The sequence below is a fragment of the Acipenser ruthenus genome, chromosome 36 (assembly GCF_902713425.1).
Source record: "Acipenser ruthenus chromosome 36, fAciRut3.2 maternal haplotype, whole genome shotgun sequence".
NCBI classification, from domain to species: Eukaryota; Metazoa; Chordata; class Actinopteri; order Acipenseriformes; family Acipenseridae; genus Acipenser; species Acipenser ruthenus.
Window position 1 is genome coordinate 7632378 of NC_081224.1, and position 19026 is coordinate 7651403.

The window sequence follows — 19026 nt, forward strand, 5'->3', positions numbered from 1 at the left end:
GGAGGGAGTAGGGGGGGGGGGGGGGGGGGGTTAGGTAAGCAGTTGAATTCAGGTCCCGAGCCTCGCTTCCTTTTGCACCTGCTCCGCGACAGGCTGCTGGGTGTAAAACTTGACTGCTCTGCTGGATTGGAGAGTAAATCAATACTTCCACATTCAAACTCATTTGATTAGATTGTATAGGCCTGTGTTCATTTATTTCACTTTGAACAAACACTTGTGCTTGCTAAGGTTTGCTAGCTGTCTTCTCTCATCCTTGTGGCAGCTGTGATGTACCTTTAATGCTTATCCCATCAGACCATGTGGAATATTAATAAACATAGCCATCACTGCTTTGAACTAGGGTTACGTTGCTGTTTTTCTTCAAAGAAAAAGTACGGGCTGGGGGGGGGGGAGTTCAAGCCAAAGGAGGCTGAATAGCTGAGCAAGCTGTGAGAATGTCTTTTGTTTAAAAACAAGCACTACGTTAACCCAGGTTTTGCTGAACGTTTAAGTCTGTTTTTGCTCAGTTACGATTTCAATGGTAACTTATATGTAGCCTTTCCCATTTATAGTACTGTTTTAAAGACTTTAGAACTATAACAATATGAGTATTGCATTACTGTGGTGTATCCTTGTATTATTCATCAGATTGAGGCTGTAGATAGCAGGTGCACACATTTATTAAAACCACTGAAAACTCATTTTCAGAGTTACAGACATTTCAGACTTCCGGACAGCCTCTATTCCCAAGGTGTTTGTAACTCTGAGGTTCTGCTGTCATTTCTGTGTTTGTTCTGTCTGTGATCTTCCTCTTCATGATTAAAAGAGGGGGTGGGGGTTAGGAAACTGTCAGGTCCTTTAGCAGCTTCAAATTGGCACCACACATTACCTCACGGTCCATTTGCTCACATGTCTGAGTAATGCCCTTTATATAGTATAGAATAGCAAAAGTTGTAGGACAGTAATGAACAAGCATATCCCTGCCAGTGAAGCAGGGAGTGGGAGCACTGGTCCCTTCCCAGTACCTGAGATCGCATTTCAGATGTGTTTATTTATCCAGGATAGAACCCCGGAGATATACAGGACCAGCACAAATGATGGCAGCAAATGATTGACAGCAAGACGGGCTGGGGGCCCTATTGCCCACTTTTCCTCACTCAGACCCTTTACTTACTAAATATCTTGGTATCTTAAATGTTTTAATGAGCACGACATCGCACAAGTAGAATGGTCCCCCGAAATGTTCTCCTTTTTTCTAGGAAAGCAGTACAGCTGGGTATAGGGAGTTTGTTGCTGGATAAATTCACTCCGACTACTTGCTCACTAAATATCGTGGTATCCCCGAGTAGCTACTTGTCTCCTCTTTAAAAATACGCACACATCTTAATGAGCAATCCGTCTCACAAGTTCAGTGGTATCTTAAATATGATTCAGTTACTAACAATGCTGAATGACTTCGTGGAGCATTTGTTCTCTGTTTTACACAAAACATTATTTTCCTGAGTGGCGACTCTGCCAAGACCGGTACAATATTCAGTGCAGTGTTGTCCTTGGCAGTCCTGAGCCAGAAACCTATTTCTGAGGGTAAAATGAAGAGAAGACGTCACACCCAGCCATTCCGCATTGGTAGGAAGTGGATCATATTTGGGTACTTGTGGGAGAGACTGTTCATTAAAATCTCTTGCATGTTTTTAAAGAGGAGACGATTTTCTGTTGAGGGGTCCTAAGATATGTATTGATATTTAAGGGCTATGCACACCGGAATAAAGTATGCAGACCGCGAGCCAAGCGAACAACACGAATACAGCACGAGGACATAAAAAAGACGACAACTGTGGCGTCATGAAAAGTAAATACTGTCTCCTTTTGTGGAGACGAAATCAAATAAATAAAACAAAGAAATAGAGTATGGGTACACAACACACTAAAACAAGGACATTCAACAGTGTTTTTATGTGATCTGGTTTAACATGTAAAGTATTCAAAAAGAATACATCTACATATATTTATTTGGAAATACTGAAGACATTGGTTTAATGTAATATTATTATTGATTTTCAATTTTAATAAAATCTTGTGTGAATGTGATTATTATTATTATTGTAATGAACCCTCTCTGGTTCAATATTAATTATACCTGTAGCTATTCTGCTGCCACCACCTTTTTTTTTATACCGGAGGGTCCGGTGGAAGAATGTGAACAAACTTGACAAGGCAAACCTGTATCACAAAAGAGTAATTTTTTTATTGTAAACAATTATCTAAAAAACATCCAGTAGGCTATTCTAATAGTTCAGCTCACAGGGCAGGAATCTGAGGATACATCTCAGTGATCACATGCACACACACACAACTGTCCTACAAAAGTATTTATCCAGAAAATTCACACAACACACAGTGCAAATTCATAATTCGAATAAAATATCACACAAGGAATAATCAAATACAGCAATACAATATGTGCAAACTACACGCCAAACAATACATGTATAGAGATCGATTTTAGTACAAAGCAAGGGTATCGTCAACCACCCACCCTGGATCCAATACAGTTCATAATTATAAAATGGGATGGTAGGTAAGTAAGAAACGTTTAGAAACTACACGGTTTCTTAAGCAAACACGAGTTATTTCAAGGGGGAAATGATAAACAATAGTCCGAGACTGATGTTATTCGCCCTCTGTCCAAAAGCGTAATTTTACAGAAATACGAAACCAGTGTGTGGCGCTCCCCGTCACTTTGACTAAAATTGAGGTGACATGAAGAGATAGATATACCATGAATTTTCAAATTCTCTGCTATTTCTTGCCATATGGCGTCCTTCTTTTTATTGTCTTTATAACCACTGTCACTGGCATCATAAAGAGCATTATATTTTTCCACTTTAATAATCACATTCTCGTTGATGTCCATTTTTATTATTATTATTATTTCTGTGGTAATCTCTGCGTGAGCGAGTGTCAGTCTGACAGCCACTACCTTTCACTTTATTTCTGATTGGTGCATTGCGACGCCAATAGCTCGTGGCGCGAATAGAAATAAAACAGATTTCTTTCTAAATTCGCTCGCTTCGTTCTGTCTCCTGCCGGTGAGATGAGAGATGAGGTTAACCGCTCTAAAACCACGAATGCAGATGAGCCCGTCTCTTTTGCTTTGTGGTTTAGACGTCTGCTGCATCTCATAACCAAAAGCCATCCAGGACATCTCCAGTATGAGACAGCGGGAATCATTCACAATGCCTTCTCCTCGGAGTTATTTAAAGGGGCTGTGCCCCACATACAGGCTATGGGCACATCTGTGGCTCCACGAGTATCTACCGTCACACTCTACAGCGCTTCAATGCATAAACTCGTCACTTTCCTCGGAATGAACCCGCCATATTAAGAAAATAACTAACACACATACAATTTTGAAATATTTCCTTTATCTGTTAATATAACTCCCTAGCCATTGCCCTCTATATAAATTTAAGGGAATTCCAATATACATATTGCTGCTTCTTCAACTCTGATGTTTAATCCGAGTCGAATTTTGTGCAACTTCATTAACAGCAAACTGTGTCAGATTATCTGCTGTATTGCTCTTGAAAATATCCACTAGGGGGCAGCAGTGCTTTTAATTCAAGTCTGTTCAGTGGAATTTTAAGAGCCAGTGTTAAGTCTATATAACCCCTCGGACCCTGACTCTGAAACATTTGTCTACCAGTATTTTGAAGTTATGGATGTCATGTAAAATATTCCACTGCTCCTGCCTGTGTGGGCTGTTTCGTAACACACCGAATTGGCAATGGGCTAATGGCACACAGTATATGGCAATGATGGAGACACAAAACATCCATTCTGGGCTGCAGTTCATTCAGAGGACAATTGCGAGGATTCAGTGTGCAATGTTCAATAACCTTTTTACTCCTTTATTTAACGTTGCTGGGGGAAGCCCACTAGGGACCATGAGACAGAGCTTTATTAGATATTGTATCTTTGAAACAGGGGTTTGTTTGTATGCTAATTAGGCATTATGATACCAAATCTTCTTCAAATCTGGCTCAGGTAACAAGTGCAATAGAAAAATAAACATTTTATTTTGCCTGGCATAAATATTTATTGATTTGAAATAAATCAATATTATTCATTTGTTGAAGTCCAGTTCCATGTTAATAAACTGTCAATAGATATGCAATAGGGTCTGTAACCACAGGAGAATTACGACGGTAGTGGCTGGATTTCTTCACAATGTGAACTTATCAGCCCTGTAGGGCCTCCTTAGACAGAGAGGCCACAGAACAGCTCCACCGTGAACAGGAATATAGTCTGACACCCCACATTATGTAGGTGCTGGAAGCCTAAAAGAAGGAATTTCATACCTTCTGTAGCACACAGGCTCTCTAATGAGGCTGAGGATTGTATAGAAAAATGCCAAGACACGACACAGCTAAATATTTTATTTTCATAAGCAAAAAGGAAAAGCAACAACATATTGTACTGTGCAATTAACATTTAGTAATTCATTGTTTTAATTTGCAACATAATTATCATCTTTGAATTCTTTTTTTTCACATATAAATTTGTCATAACAAGACAAAAGTAGAAGCTTTTACTCTAATGCATTTTATATATAATATTCCTAAAAAGAATTTAGAACTGTATGTATCAATTATCTATAGTAATCAGCAATAACGAAGTTATACTAAGCAAATCATTAACCAATGTAATTTGGTGTAAATCAATAATAAAATTAAGAAATCCTAACTGGCATGGAAACTGATACAAATTACTAAACTGTCTTCAGATCACTAATATAAAACTGTTATTAACAATTATCTATAGTAAACAGCAACTTTATTAACAAATAAAGCAACAGCAATCAGGGATGAATAGAACCTGAAATATATCAAAATGCTAAAACGCTCTTATTAAAATGATATAGAAATGAAGAGATGCAGGCACAGGCAGGATGTAGCGGGTTACAGTAACAGCAATACTCTTTCACAATGGACTATACTGGCATAGGGAACCAGCAGCAGCAACACAGAAATAATTGAACTTCCGCTTAACTCACAACATTCAGTAAATACAGGTACATGCAATCCAATTAGAATCCAGTTATCAAAGCGGTTTCATGCAGTACGATCTCCTCTGTGCGGCTGCATTCCCCTGCTGGGTTGGGCATGGGCTGGTTTTCTGGGTTGCTGATGGTCTAGTTGTCGGGGTTGCTGATGGTCTAGTTGTCAGGGTTGTGGTCGTTGTTGTTCCTGAAGTAGTTGAATATCTTTTTGGAGGTTCTGTAAGCACAATTCAATTCCCTTACAAATGATGCCTTAATATCTGACACAGCAGCCAGTACCTTCTGCACAATTGACCACCGCCAAAGACAAAGGGCCCAATTCACGTACCAGTGGTAAAACTGGAGTGAAGACTGGAGTTGTGTTATTATCACTCCTCGAACTTTACTCCTTACTTCCGCTGTAATTCATCAATGTCCTAATGGCACTTTTTTCTGTGTTGTTTGACCCGCCCTCATGAATAATTAATTTGCGTTAATATCACCCTTTTTACCATGACAGTGAGATCATGTTTAGGGAGATTAAAAATGTCAATGATTCTTTTTTTCCTTCATGATGAGGAATTCAAACAGCATTCAGACAATTCCTGATTTAGTTAAAGTGATTACAATTTCACACGACAATTAATAATTAATACTTTTTCAGTCGTACTACTGTACCTGTATATTAAAACAGGGAGTGGGTGAAACCGGACCAGGACAAACCTGGCCGGACAGGGCACTAAAACAATGAGAAGCGTCTTGAAAACTACACTCCATTATTACTGCGTCACTAATTCAAGCACACACACTGGGCTGTGTGGATTACATCATTTGCTGAAGCACTGATATTAAGACAGAAATGGTACCAACGCCAACAAAAACATTCTGTGAATCGGACCCAAAGTCAGTTATCTACAGGTAATGGCCGCTGCAAAGGGTACTAATGCTGTTCTAGACATTGTGTGTATTTAAATGTGTTTTAAGATGTTTGGTTTCTGAAATATTATTTATATATATATATATATATATATATATATATATATATATATATATATATATATATATATATATATATATATATATATATATATTTATTTGATTTCATCATGTTTGTATTGGCTGGTTTCACAAACCCAGATTAGCAATAATCTCGGTTTACCTTTCCTAAATTAACATTGGGTGTCCAGGACTAGTACTAATCCGGGTCTGTGAAACCAGCCATGCATGTTATTATTAATTTCTTAGCAGACGCCCTTATCCAGGGCGACTGACAATTGTTACAAGATATCACATGTGTATGTTTATGGGGACATCCTAAAAATATTACTGTGGCTTAATGTGAAAACAAATGCTTACAAACATCGCCGATATCAGGCTTCACACTTCCTAAAACAAGTCGTGGTTTTCATTAACATGATAAAGTCAATCCCTAAAAAATAACCTGGTAATGTGAACTGCTCAATGTGAAAAGAGCTTAATGTGCAAAACCAAGTTATTCATTATGTTTACCGCGATTTAGTGACATCTATCGGGATTCCTTATTTTAAAAAAATGCATAGAAATGTTTTCAAATTAAAGATAAAATACCGTTTTTTTCCAGTCATCTGAATTTATTACAAACCAGCGCCAAAATGAATAAATACAGAACACTGTATATCACAATCAACACGACTCGCACTGTTTTTATCCGCGCAGTTTAATTACAAAATATTTAATTTAGGGTAGTATTATGAAGTGCTACGCTTGATCTCTGCAAAGTTTGTAAGCTTTTGTATTTCAGCACATTTAGTCGCGTTAATCGCGTTTCACATTATTAAGCAGGTTATTTTAGGGCTTAACGTGATTATTATAGTGTGGATTGTAGGAACCTCAGTTCCCGCAGGCAGGTGCCTCACACACAGGCGGAGGGCGGGAGCGAAGCCGGGACCTCCCTCTCTAAAGCACAGCAGCCGGCTCTTTTGCACAGCGGTATCGGCGCTATGCTTTAGTGCGAGAGATCCCGGGTTCAAGCCTGTGTGTGTATTGCCTCACCCTGTGTGATGCGGGAACCGAGGTTCGTTACAGTATGTTAATGAAACCCACGACTGATTAGTATTATTGGATTTCAAGGGACTTCCCTAGTTTCTGCTTGAGTGGAATTTAAGCAGCTGACTTTTTTCGGAGATCATTCGGGACAGCAGTCACCGAATCCACTCCCCCCGGCTGCACGTGGGTCTTATTTTCATGTTCTTAAAGCTACCATAGCAGCTTGTACCGATATTGAGCAGAACATTAACTTGTAATGGCCCGGGTCTTTTCATTCCAAGAAAATATAGAAAACTCTTAGAAATATTTGACGACGGCCTCAGACAGTGCAATCACAGACCGCATTTGGGAACCCCTGCTTTAGACGTTTAGCTTTTAAAAGTCGCATTAGCTTAATTTACATCTGGGATAATGACTGAACTCGCTGTGCTAAAGAAACTGGTTGACCGAGAAGATCTGTGAGCTTTACAATATGGGATAATGAAGGGACTTTGAACACACAGCTTCAATGGTAAACACAAGGGTTTGGTGTTGGCAGCCCTTCTCAGGTTCTGTATTCTAGTTTGCTTTTGTTATGAATGTGTGGATGTTATTTGAAATTATACCAAAAGAAATCTAAAATCTAAACCCAAGCATTCAGTAAGTTGTCAGTAAGGGCTGCAGCTGCAGTCTGCCTAGCAGAGGTCCAAATGCCAGTGGAGCAGAAGAACACTTCAGCATGAAAAAACAAAGCGAGAGAGCTGCAACTTAACTGAGCAGCAGGAAAATGACCCTTAAACAAACCCCATTGTCTGTGTGTGCTGAAAACAAGGCAGGGTGTTCATGTAGTCACACACTGGGCCTTGAGTGGTTTCAGCAGTTCAGCACATATTCTTAATTTTAACACAAGTACTCACCAACCAGAACATGTTTATTATAGTTGCCTTGAACTGTCAGTTTAACATTCCTGTAAGTGACACATTTCCCATTGATCTCCACTGTACACGGGTAATCCTGAGTGTCCTCCAGTGTGAGCTCAGAGATTAGCAGAGAGGCGTTTCCAGAGGAGACTTCATCAGACAGTTTCACTCGGCCGCTCCACTGCGCAGGGATGGGTGCTGAGGGGGTCTCTGAGTCAATTAATAGAACTGAATTCTTATCTGAATATGTATGCCATGTGACTGCTACATCCTGCCCACGGGTGGGGGTGTAAGAACAGGGCAGCACTGCTCTCCCCCCAGCTGAGCCAGAGACAGCAACATGGTCTTGTGCAGAGCAATCTGCTATAAGAGAGAGAAGAGACAATAAACTCAATGGAATAAACACCTACATTCTTCTGTTGATGATATTTCGGTTGTTTCCTCGTATTTTTGACATTGCAGATCTTTCAAAGACAACGCTATCGATGAAAAGTTTCGGCTGCTTCCTGGTTCCCAATTATTTTGTGTTTGTTTGTTTATTTAACCAGGAGATTTACCCATTGAGACCGAAGCCTCATTTACAAGGGGGTCCTGAAAAACAATAAAGGACAAATACAACACAAGCAACACAATAAAAACATGTGGTTCAGACTCAGTCAGCAGCATTGTGACAGGGCAGCGGTAGCGGCTGGTGGCCCCAAAAATCGGGGAGGCATAAAATATTGGCAGCGGGTCCGACTGTTTCACTCCTGTTTTCACATTTGAAACGATGCTGTTCAATACAAATGCTGCCATTTACATAAACACTTGTGTTTGTTTACTATACGATACAGCAACAAAGCAAAGCGCTAATAAGTGAATATGCAATCGTGAAAGCAGACAATAATACCAACACCGTGTGACGGGGTGATCCACGTCACTTTATTTAATGTTAGTTAGTTTTATTTTAACACGTTTATTTTAGCACGTTACTTTGTTGTAGATTTGTGTAAAACCCGCCCAGTTACAGAAATTGGATAATAATGTAGAGCGCATTGTAGACTGACTATGCCACTGGGGAACTGCACCCCAGAAATGTATTATTATATAGGGCAGCAGTGTGGAGTAGTGGTTAGGGCTCTGGACTCATGACTGGAAGGTCGTGGGTTCAATCCCAGGTGGGGGACATTGCTGCTGTACCCTTGAGCAAGGTACTTTACCTAGATTGCTCCAGTAAAAACCCAACTGTATAAATGGGTAATTGTATGTAAAAATAATGTGATATCTTGTAACAATTGTAAATCGCCCTGGATAAGGGCATCTGCTAAAAAAACGAAATAATACATGTGAGGCGGTTCGCACCAGGTTCTTTGATTTGGGCCAGAGGAGAAGGTGTGACCAAGCACACCACGAAATAGAATGCCAGGATGTAAAAAAAAGAATCACATTTATTTAAAACACAAAGTTCGTTTCAGTTCTCATTATATTGCACACGTTCCAATAAAGTTTCTCTTAAAACTGGGACACGTGTATAATCACGAATGGCCAGAATCCCAGTGGAAACCGAATTCTTTAAAATAATTAAAACAAGATTTTCACAAACTAGTGCTGTCGGTCAGTTACAGTCAAATCCTTCAATTCGTTACATTGTTTCAATTTAGTTCAGTCATTCTTTCTCAGGCATTACACTGTTACATAGTTTAATATAGCAGCATCTCATTCAGATCAAGAATACATTGTTTCATTTCACTCTGGTATTCAGACGAACGCACACATACACACACACACACGAGGGATGGCAGCGGAGCTTTCTTTCAAAACCGACTTCCTCAAAAAAAGGGCTGTCTGCTACAGACATCTCACCGCTATGGATACCCAAAATGCACAACATCTCGCAAACGCATGCAATGAATTGAGCACCAGATCTGATTGAGATCAGTCGATTAAATGGGACATTATCAAGCAAAGATCATCACATAGGAATGGCCAGTAGGTACCTACCAGCCTCCCAACAGGTAGAGTGGGTCCGGATCAAGCGCTTTCATGGACATCGGATGTAGTGCCGCTAGAGGGCGCTAAAAAGCGGTGTTAAAATAATAGTAAGAATTACTTGAATAGTAACACAGTTAGGTTCAGGGGTTGAGATTAGCTGGCTGCACAATTTCGCTTTACCGCTCTGCAGTGGAAAGAAAACCGCGTCACAATCAAAATAATGTAAAGGATTATACAGTACATGAATATCTCTGCAAACCTATTCAGAATTTAGCCAATTTGTAATGGCGTTTTTTCATGTGCGACTAACTTTGGCATTGATCAAATGGGAATCAGACTTATAGTGCAGTTTTAATATACTGTTTATGTGTAGGGTAGGGTCTGGAATTTAAATATCTACGTGTTTTCAAATAAAATACACATCTTTTTGCCTTGCTGTAACAGTATGTTTATAGCTTGTTTAGTATTTAACTGGCGTAAGTTTTTCCAGTGTGGCTAAAAATTAAGTTTGTTTAGCCACAGTGGCTAACTAAATAAAAGTCTTAGAGGGAACGTAGTGTATGTATGTATTTATTTATTTCGACATTTATTTATTTATTTATTTATTTATATATTTATCTATGTATTCGTTTATTTATTTATGTATGTATTTATTTATCATTTTGGCATAAAATATCCTCGATAACCGAAACTATAATTCAATACAATATATATTTTTTAAAAATCGTGCACACAGAAATACTTGGGACTGTAATTAGGAAGTGTACTGATGAGGAAAAAAAATGAAGGGAATTAAAAATTGAAATGTACTGCAGATTACTCGATGGCAGAAGAACAAACGCCATTCACTAAATTTAGCTCTCAGATTGTACTAATGAAAATATCTAAAATATGACAACGTGCTTGCTGTGGTGTATTTAATATCATAAATAGCAGAAAAAACTCACTGCGTTTAAAATGTGTTTTTACTGAACAATAAACAGTAACATGTAATCATAAGAGCTGTCTGTGTTACATGCTGTTAGATCAGGACTTCACTAACACTGGGCATGGGAGCTGCTGTTTGCCATTACAACTGTACACAATTAAAGGTGCGATCACCAATTCCATACACAACACCTGCAAAATATATAAACATGCTGAGTTCATTGCAGTCATCAGCTGCATAGATGAACCATCCAGCAGAATGAGGCAACAAACAAGTGAGTACAGACTCAACACACCTGGCTGTAATATTGCACACAGTTACTGGTACACCTAGTGTTGGAAACACTGGTACTTGAGATGAAAAGGTTGAAAACCGCTGGTCTAAATGGACCCTGCATAATAACTGAAGGCTTTGTACAAAACATCTTAGAAATGTCTTCATGGAGAAAGAACAACATGAATAAACAGTTTTTGTCTTTTGGTGCCAGTATCACATTGCTCTCATATTTCAAACCTGAAGTATCTATTTCTGAAACGTCTGCTCCAAAATGATTTGTACCCATAAGGAACATGACATGACAAAGAATACAATCTGCATAGTGTTATAAATATCTCTGCTTTCTGCATTAGAAGTGTTAGTTTGCAAGCTGTAAATTACAGTAGAAGTTAAAACTTACAAGAGACTAAGTCAAGTAGACAGGAGTTTTGGCTGGTGCCTTAATTACTGTACCTGACTCGTTTGTTCTTTCAATGCTAAAATGTAATTAAATGCTGCCTTTTGCAATTACAAATCCATTTCACCCAAGAAGTTTGTTGCAGTTTGAAATATTGTGGAGTCTTCCCTAACATTTCACATATTTTACACTGTTAGATACATAATTCTTACAAACATGTTAGTGTAAAATGCTGCACCCTGTACAGTTTGTAATATAATAGTGTTTGTGTTTGTCCAAAGCTGTTAGTGCTCTGTAGGGAAATCCCTAAACAGCAATGTGCCCCCTACTTTAGTAGAGGTTGTGAAGCACTGCTCTGAGAGACTCACTTACCTGCTGTGAGGTGAGCACTGTTTAAGATCAGTAGCAGTGCCAGAGCTTGCTTAGTGCTCAGAGCCATTCTCCTCTCCTCTCTCTCTCTCTGTTTCAGCACAAAGTCCAGCACTTGGGTTAAACTCTATTTGTGTTTGATGCTCTCAGCTCTGTGACCGCATGAAATGCATATTTCCTGTACTGTTAGTTTTATCAGAATGATCTTTGTGTATTTTACATGCCTGCATGGTGTACTGACCACCTCCAGTTCCCAGTGTTGATGAAAATACTAAAAATCTACATTTAATCTAAGTCTCTTAATTTGCTTTGGTTTAGTTCTGGACTGGATTTAGAAAGTATATTTTCCAAGAAGGATTTGACAGTTTTAATCTGTTAGTTTGGAAAGTCTTTCATGATCTCATGAATTCACTATTTTTTGTTCTGTTAAGGTACTTTTTGACTATCTGGGTTGTTTTCACAAATCTTGCTAGTTAGTTAAAGACTTTCTTCTTTATTTGAGAATTACTGGATGTCTTTCAGAGAACACAAATATAGAAATGTCAAATACAAAGCTGAAAGGACTGTTTTAAAATAAATAGGCTTCCATTTAGATGTACTGTAGTTGGTTTTGTTGGTAAAGTACTATATTTTCAACAGAAGTATTTTAATTCAGAACGATATGATTCTGAAAATATCACTTGCCAAAAGAGAGGACTGTGGACACGTGGACTGTAATCCAGTACATACTTTTAAATCCGGTAGGTATTGTACCAGTATGTAAAAAGATTTAAAAAAAAAAAGTTTCCAGAATTAACAGTATCCAAAGTCAGTATTCAAAGTTGCAGCATATAGTGCTTGATAAGGCCCTAATGTCACAGTTCATTTGCAAATGAAAATGCACAAAAGCAACTAAAGATCACAGATTTAAAAATATACACCATGGTATCTAATGCACAATAAAGACAGATTTGCGCATGTTAAAAAAAAAAAAAAGAAGCGGACTGTGACGGATAATCAAATAAATTGTAACATTGAAGAGAGATGAGCTTTGTATCAGAAAACTGGTGATGGAGTCAGAAATCGCGTGTAACGGGTAAGTGCACTCATTTGTTTCATATATAATATAAAAAAAAAATATGGGAATTGATTTGTTTCTTAATACAAGGACGGTAAAACGCGTGAGTGTCGTATATCCGAGTGCTGACCGTGTCAAGTTTGTTTTAAATACTAATAATTAACACACACAATAAATTGGTGCGTTGGTAATTCATGAAGCTTTTCTTGTGTGTTGTTAAGCATTAAGAGGTGAAGGGGGTGTGATTAACATGAGAGATTATATTAGCTGTCTCTGCGCTATCTCCATACAAGGTGTGAAACAAGTTCTTTATCTCAAGCTTCACACATTCTGCAGTACGCCTCAGCCACAGTGTGGTCAGCTTAAGCCTCACGTCATCTGCTTTAAACGTTTAGGACAGACGTTATGTGATAATATTAGAATCAACCATCAGTTCCGTGTGAAAGTATATTTAAACTTGAATTTATCAACTTTGTGAGAGTGAGTTTGCAATGAATTGCTGTGGAATAAACCCAGCATGATCCCTCTCCGTCTAGCTGCCCATATGAAAGCTCAGCAAAGTTCAAGAACAGTTTTGTGTGGTAAATGAGAGGCAAAGAGGGATTAAAAAGCATGGTGAAGCACCGTAAACTGCGGCAGTACTGTGCAAATTCATCACGGGTAAACATTTTCAGTTTCTAATCATCAGCCCTTTTATAAGCTTTCCGTTGCTGTTTCTGACACAGGGAGTGTATCCAGAGTGTCTGTTTTGTTCAGAGCAGCACAGGGCACACAGCAATCTGATAGTGAACACTGTTACAAAGGGAGAGCATGTGGGGGGAGATTAAGCAGAATTGTATCGCTCAAAGAATGTATAAAATATAACAAACATATGATATTATTATTATTATTATTATTATTATTATTATTATTATTTTTTATTTCTTCGCAGACGTCCTCATCCAGGGTGACTTGCACTGTTATAACACCAATTGGAAGTTCTTTGCTATTTTCCATCTGGATATTCACCACTGCTGTACATGACCTGTGTGATCCCACATTCTACTGACATAGCTGCTAATTATGCTTCAGGATCGGAACCTGTGCTTGTATTTATTTCTGCATACAACCCATGAGCATCTTATATCCGGTAAACAGACTCTGTTTACCAATGAAATGGTTCTGTCCATCATCAATGGTGCAGTATGCTGTGCAGGTGTGTGTGTGTGTGTGTGCAGTGTATGTGCTGTGCAGTGTGTGTGTGTGTGCTGCACCGCCCTTGCGTATTGTGAGCCCTGGCGGTGAGATGAGGTTCAGAGCTCTGTAAGCACATCATGCAACATATTCACACCACGCATGTGTTGCTCTTTTGCATAGTGGTTGAGACGCTCGCTTGTGGTGTGTGTGGTTACTGGTTTACACCCAGGCGCTGTCATGTTGTTTAACGTTGCAAATCAGGTTCAATAATGAAAGGAAATATTGATTTTGATGTAAGCTGTTTAACATTAACGCCCTTGTGAGCAGCCATGTTCTTACTGTCAGCGATGACTCTAGGGACCGTCTATCAATTACAATACTGTTAGTACTAGGGACTGTATCAATTACAACACTATTAGTACTAGGGACTGTATCAATTACAACACTGTTAGTACTAGGAACTGTATCAATTACAACACTGTTAGTACTAGGGACTGTCCATCAATTACAGCACTGTTAGTACTATGTACAGACAGCAGCTCATTCACAGATGACCACGTCTTCAATGTCATATCATTGCAGCCTCTACACTGTTATATACGTCACATCCAGACTGATTGTGAAGCCGGTGCAGAGTTGTAGGCTGTCCTGCCCATATCGCTTCAGTCCATTGGTTCCAGGCTGTCACCCCTGATCCCTATCACAGACAGCCCCTGCTGGGCTACAGTACATGATGCAGCAATGTCCACTGATCAGAGCTCCTTACACTATTCCTGGATGCGCTATCATTTGGTAGGAACTCAGCAACTGGATGATGGTGAGATTTAGATCCACATGACTTCAAGGGCTGTATTTCAGAAACATGCATGCATTGATAAAAACAATGTTGTTGTTGTTATCTATTTATTTGCAGACTCCCTTATCCAGACGACTTACAGTTAATACAAAATATCACAATACAAAGTATCGCCTTACAAAATATCACAGTACAAAATTACAGAATGACATTACAGTTAAGCGCAGTTAGAAAGTACAATAAATCAGTAGAAAAATAAGATCAACTTCAATAAGCGCATGTAACAGGGCGAGCAGCCCTGTACGTATTATTTATTTGTTTATTTTTAGAACGGGTTCTCCCCCTCCGCCCTGCAGTGTTATTTTGTATTGGCTTTGTGTTTTATGATTTAGTTGTATTTATTGACGGTGAAGCGCTGTGTGTTTTATTGTTTTTATTTTTTAAAACCTGTTCTGAAATAAATTAAAAACCTTGTGCAGAAGGTGACCATCTCCCTAATTAAGTGGTCCAGTGGTTAAAGAAATGGGCTTATAACCAGAAGGTCCCCGGTTCAAATCCCACCTCAGCCACTGACTCATTGTGTGACCCTGAGCAAGTCACTTAACCTCCTTGTGCTCCGTCTTTCGGGTGAGACGTAGTTGTAAGTGACTCTGCAGCTGATGCATAGTTCACACACCCTAGTCTCTGCGAGTCGCCTTGGATAAAGGCGTCTGCTAAATAAACAAATAATAATAATAATAATAAGATGGTCACCTGCATAAAAGCCTGCAGCTCTCTGCCCTCAGTGTGGGTGTATGAGGAGCGAGAGTAGAGAGAGCGAGGAGAGAGAAAAACAAAACTAAAAATTAAGTACACAGGAACAGTGAAGGCTACAGCCCAGCCCCACCTGTATTTATTATTTTGTGTTTGTGACTTGTTTTTGTTTACCTATTTTATTTTCGCTCTGTGAGCACTTTTTTTTTTTAAAAAACCTTTTGATTTATTTTTGTAGTTAAATTAAATGGCGGCCAGCCGCATCTCTCTTTTGCAACTGCAGTATTTGGTGTCGGTGTTTTTTCAGTTCCTGCTTCTGGCCTGAGGTCAGACGACTCAGCCACCCTGTCACAGAGCAAAATAAAGAATACAGTAAGTAATTACACTGAAGAGCGAGTTCAACTGAGAGCAGTTATTATTATTATTATTATTATTATTATTGTTGTTTATTTCTTAGCAGACGCCCTTATCCAGGGCGACTTACAATTGTTACAAGATATCACATTATTTGTACATACAATTACATTATTATTTTTACATACAATTACCCATTTATACAGTTGGGTTTTTACTGGAGCAATCTAGGTAAAGTATCTTGCTCAAGGGTACAGCAGCAGTGTCCCCCACTGGGGATTGAACCCACGACCCTCCAGTCTGGAGTCCAGAGCCCTAACCACTACTCCACACTGCTGCCCAGTTATCTTATAGTAGAAATATTTGCTTATACGATTGAAGTCTATTAAGAGCACATAGTAAGTACGATAAATGGATAAGAACAATTTCAAATAAGTTGGATTCTTTAAGAGTAAAATCAAGTACAAGATATTATTATTATTATTATTATTATTATTATTTATTTCTTCGCAGACGCCCTTATCCAGGGCGACTTACAATTGTTACAAGATATCACATTATTTTTACATACAGTTCCCCATTTATACAGTTGGGTTTTTACTGGAGCAATCTAGGTAAAGTACCTTGCTCAAGGGTACACGACCCTCTGGTCAAGAGTCCAGAGCCTTAACCACTACTCCACACTGTATCCACCAGGTGTCGCAATTCTTAACCCTTTATAAGAAGAAAATTGTACACTAGCTTTCAGACAGACATTCTTAATTAACAGATAGGAATCAGCTATGTTTGTTTACACCAAACTGGCAGGTAATCTAAACTAAAACCAATTTAAATCTTAATGACCCTCTGTTACTAATATCCAGTCCTTTGAAGAAGATCTCGAATGTTATGGGAGAAGGTTGGGGGAAGACACACTTAATTAACATCACAGCATCTTAAGCCTCATAGTTTAAGCTTTCAAATGTCATTTTACAAAGACCATTCAATTACAAATATGAATTTCTCCCTCACCAGAGTTCTCACAGTTGTTATATTAAGCTGCTGTTTAAAAAGACTGGAATTTCTGAGTGCGGGTGAATGAACACACACTCACATTCTGCCTAAACTTTCACAACTTGCATTTGTGTCTAGTAATAAAGACCAGTAGTAGAATACAGCAATGTATGCAGCAGTTCAGTGCAAGTACTGGTACAATTGGGTGCTATATAGTCCAGTATAGTGGAGAGTTGTGAGGTTCACAGATGTTGTCTGAAAAGGTGTGTCTTGAGGAGGCGCCGGACGGTGGTCAGGGACTGAGCAGTCCTGATATCCTGTTGGGAGGTCGTTCCACCACTGAGGGGCAAGGGAGGAAAAGGAGCGGGCTCTGGAAGTGGGGGAGCGGAGGGGGGGGTACAGCTAATCTGCCGGTGGTGGAGGAGGCAAGAGGGGGTGTAGGGAGAAGTGATAGGAGGGAGCAGAAAGGTCAAGACAGCGATAGCCGAGTACAAGAGTTTTGAATTGGAAGTGAGCGGCGATAGGGAACCAGTGCAGAGAGCGGAGCAGTGGTGTAGCGTGGGAGAATTGAGGAAGGGAAAAGACGAGGCGAGAAGCAGAATTTTGGATGAGCTGGAGCGGACGGATAGCAGAGGCAGGGAGGCCGGCCAGGAGGGAGATGCAGTAATCAAGACGGGACAGTACCAGGGCCTGGACTAGGAGCTGTGTGGAGTAGTCGGTGAGGAAGGGGTGGATTCTGCGTATGTTGCTGAGGAAGAAGCGACAGGAGCGTGCCAGAGTAAAGATGTTCTGAGAGTAGGAGAGGGAGGGGTCGAGGGTGACACCGAGGTTCATGGTTGTAAGGTGGTGTTTGAATTAGCTGAGGTAGTGTGTGATTAGTACCAGGCGAGTGTGGTTAAATTGAATAGAAGTTGATTTGCTATTTGATTGGTTTCCACACAGTTTAGCTGCTGTTTTCCCACCCAGCTGTTATATTAATCACGCAGGCTATTTGTTTACCAGCACGAAGAGCCTCACAACAAAAGAGCCGGGAGTCTAGCTGTGGGAGGCCTGCGCCGAGACGCTGTTCGAATAGATCCCAACCTAATGGCGCTCTGGAAGATGCCATCTACTAGTCAGGTCTGTACCCTCCACCCCACTGCTCCTACTGTACCTATTTGTCTCGCCAGTCTTGCTATGACTCTCTCACATCCCTGTTCTGTCCTCTCGCCCTCGCCCTTGTCCTCTGCCCTCTCTCCGCCGCTGCTCCTCCAACCTCATCCCTCTGCCTCCCCCCCCCCCCCTCCTGCACACTCTCTGGTGCACTCTGGAACTGTCACTCTTCTGCTAACAAGGCTGATTTCATCTCTGCCTTTGCCTCCCACCTCTCTCTCTCGATTTCCTTGCTCTCACTGAAACCTGGCTGTCCCCTGATAACACTGTAACTCCTGCCGCCCTGTCCTCTCTACGTCCTGTCCCATACCCCACGTCTCACTGGACGGGGAGGTGGGACTGGTCTTCTCCTCTCTCCATACTTACTTTATAACAAACAGAAGCAACACAGAATTATTAATGAAACATGAATGCCAAGGATAAGAAAAAAGAATGACCTTTTATAAACCCCAATTTCACCTTTAACATGATCAAAATGCATGTTTGCTTAACTGTGTTTCTGTCAATACTGCACATTGAACCTGACACAATGAATACATGTGCAAGACAAGTAAGAAGTGATAAAGCAAGAAGACGGCATATACATGTTTAATGTGTGCCATTCATTGCTCATGAAATTGTATATGCCGCCTTCTTGCTTTATCACTTCTTACTGACAACAAATAAAACAGAGACCAGGTGAAAAGTGCTGTTCAATATAAATGACAAGAAGGTCAGTCCATGGATGCTTAGAATGGACTGAAAGATCAAACCTAAATCATGAGCGTCTGGAGAGCCGTGGGAGTCTTTTAGAACTGCGATTGCTACATGAAGGAAATGTTGCTGGGAAGCAGAAGTAACCAAAACCAAAAGCATAAGCG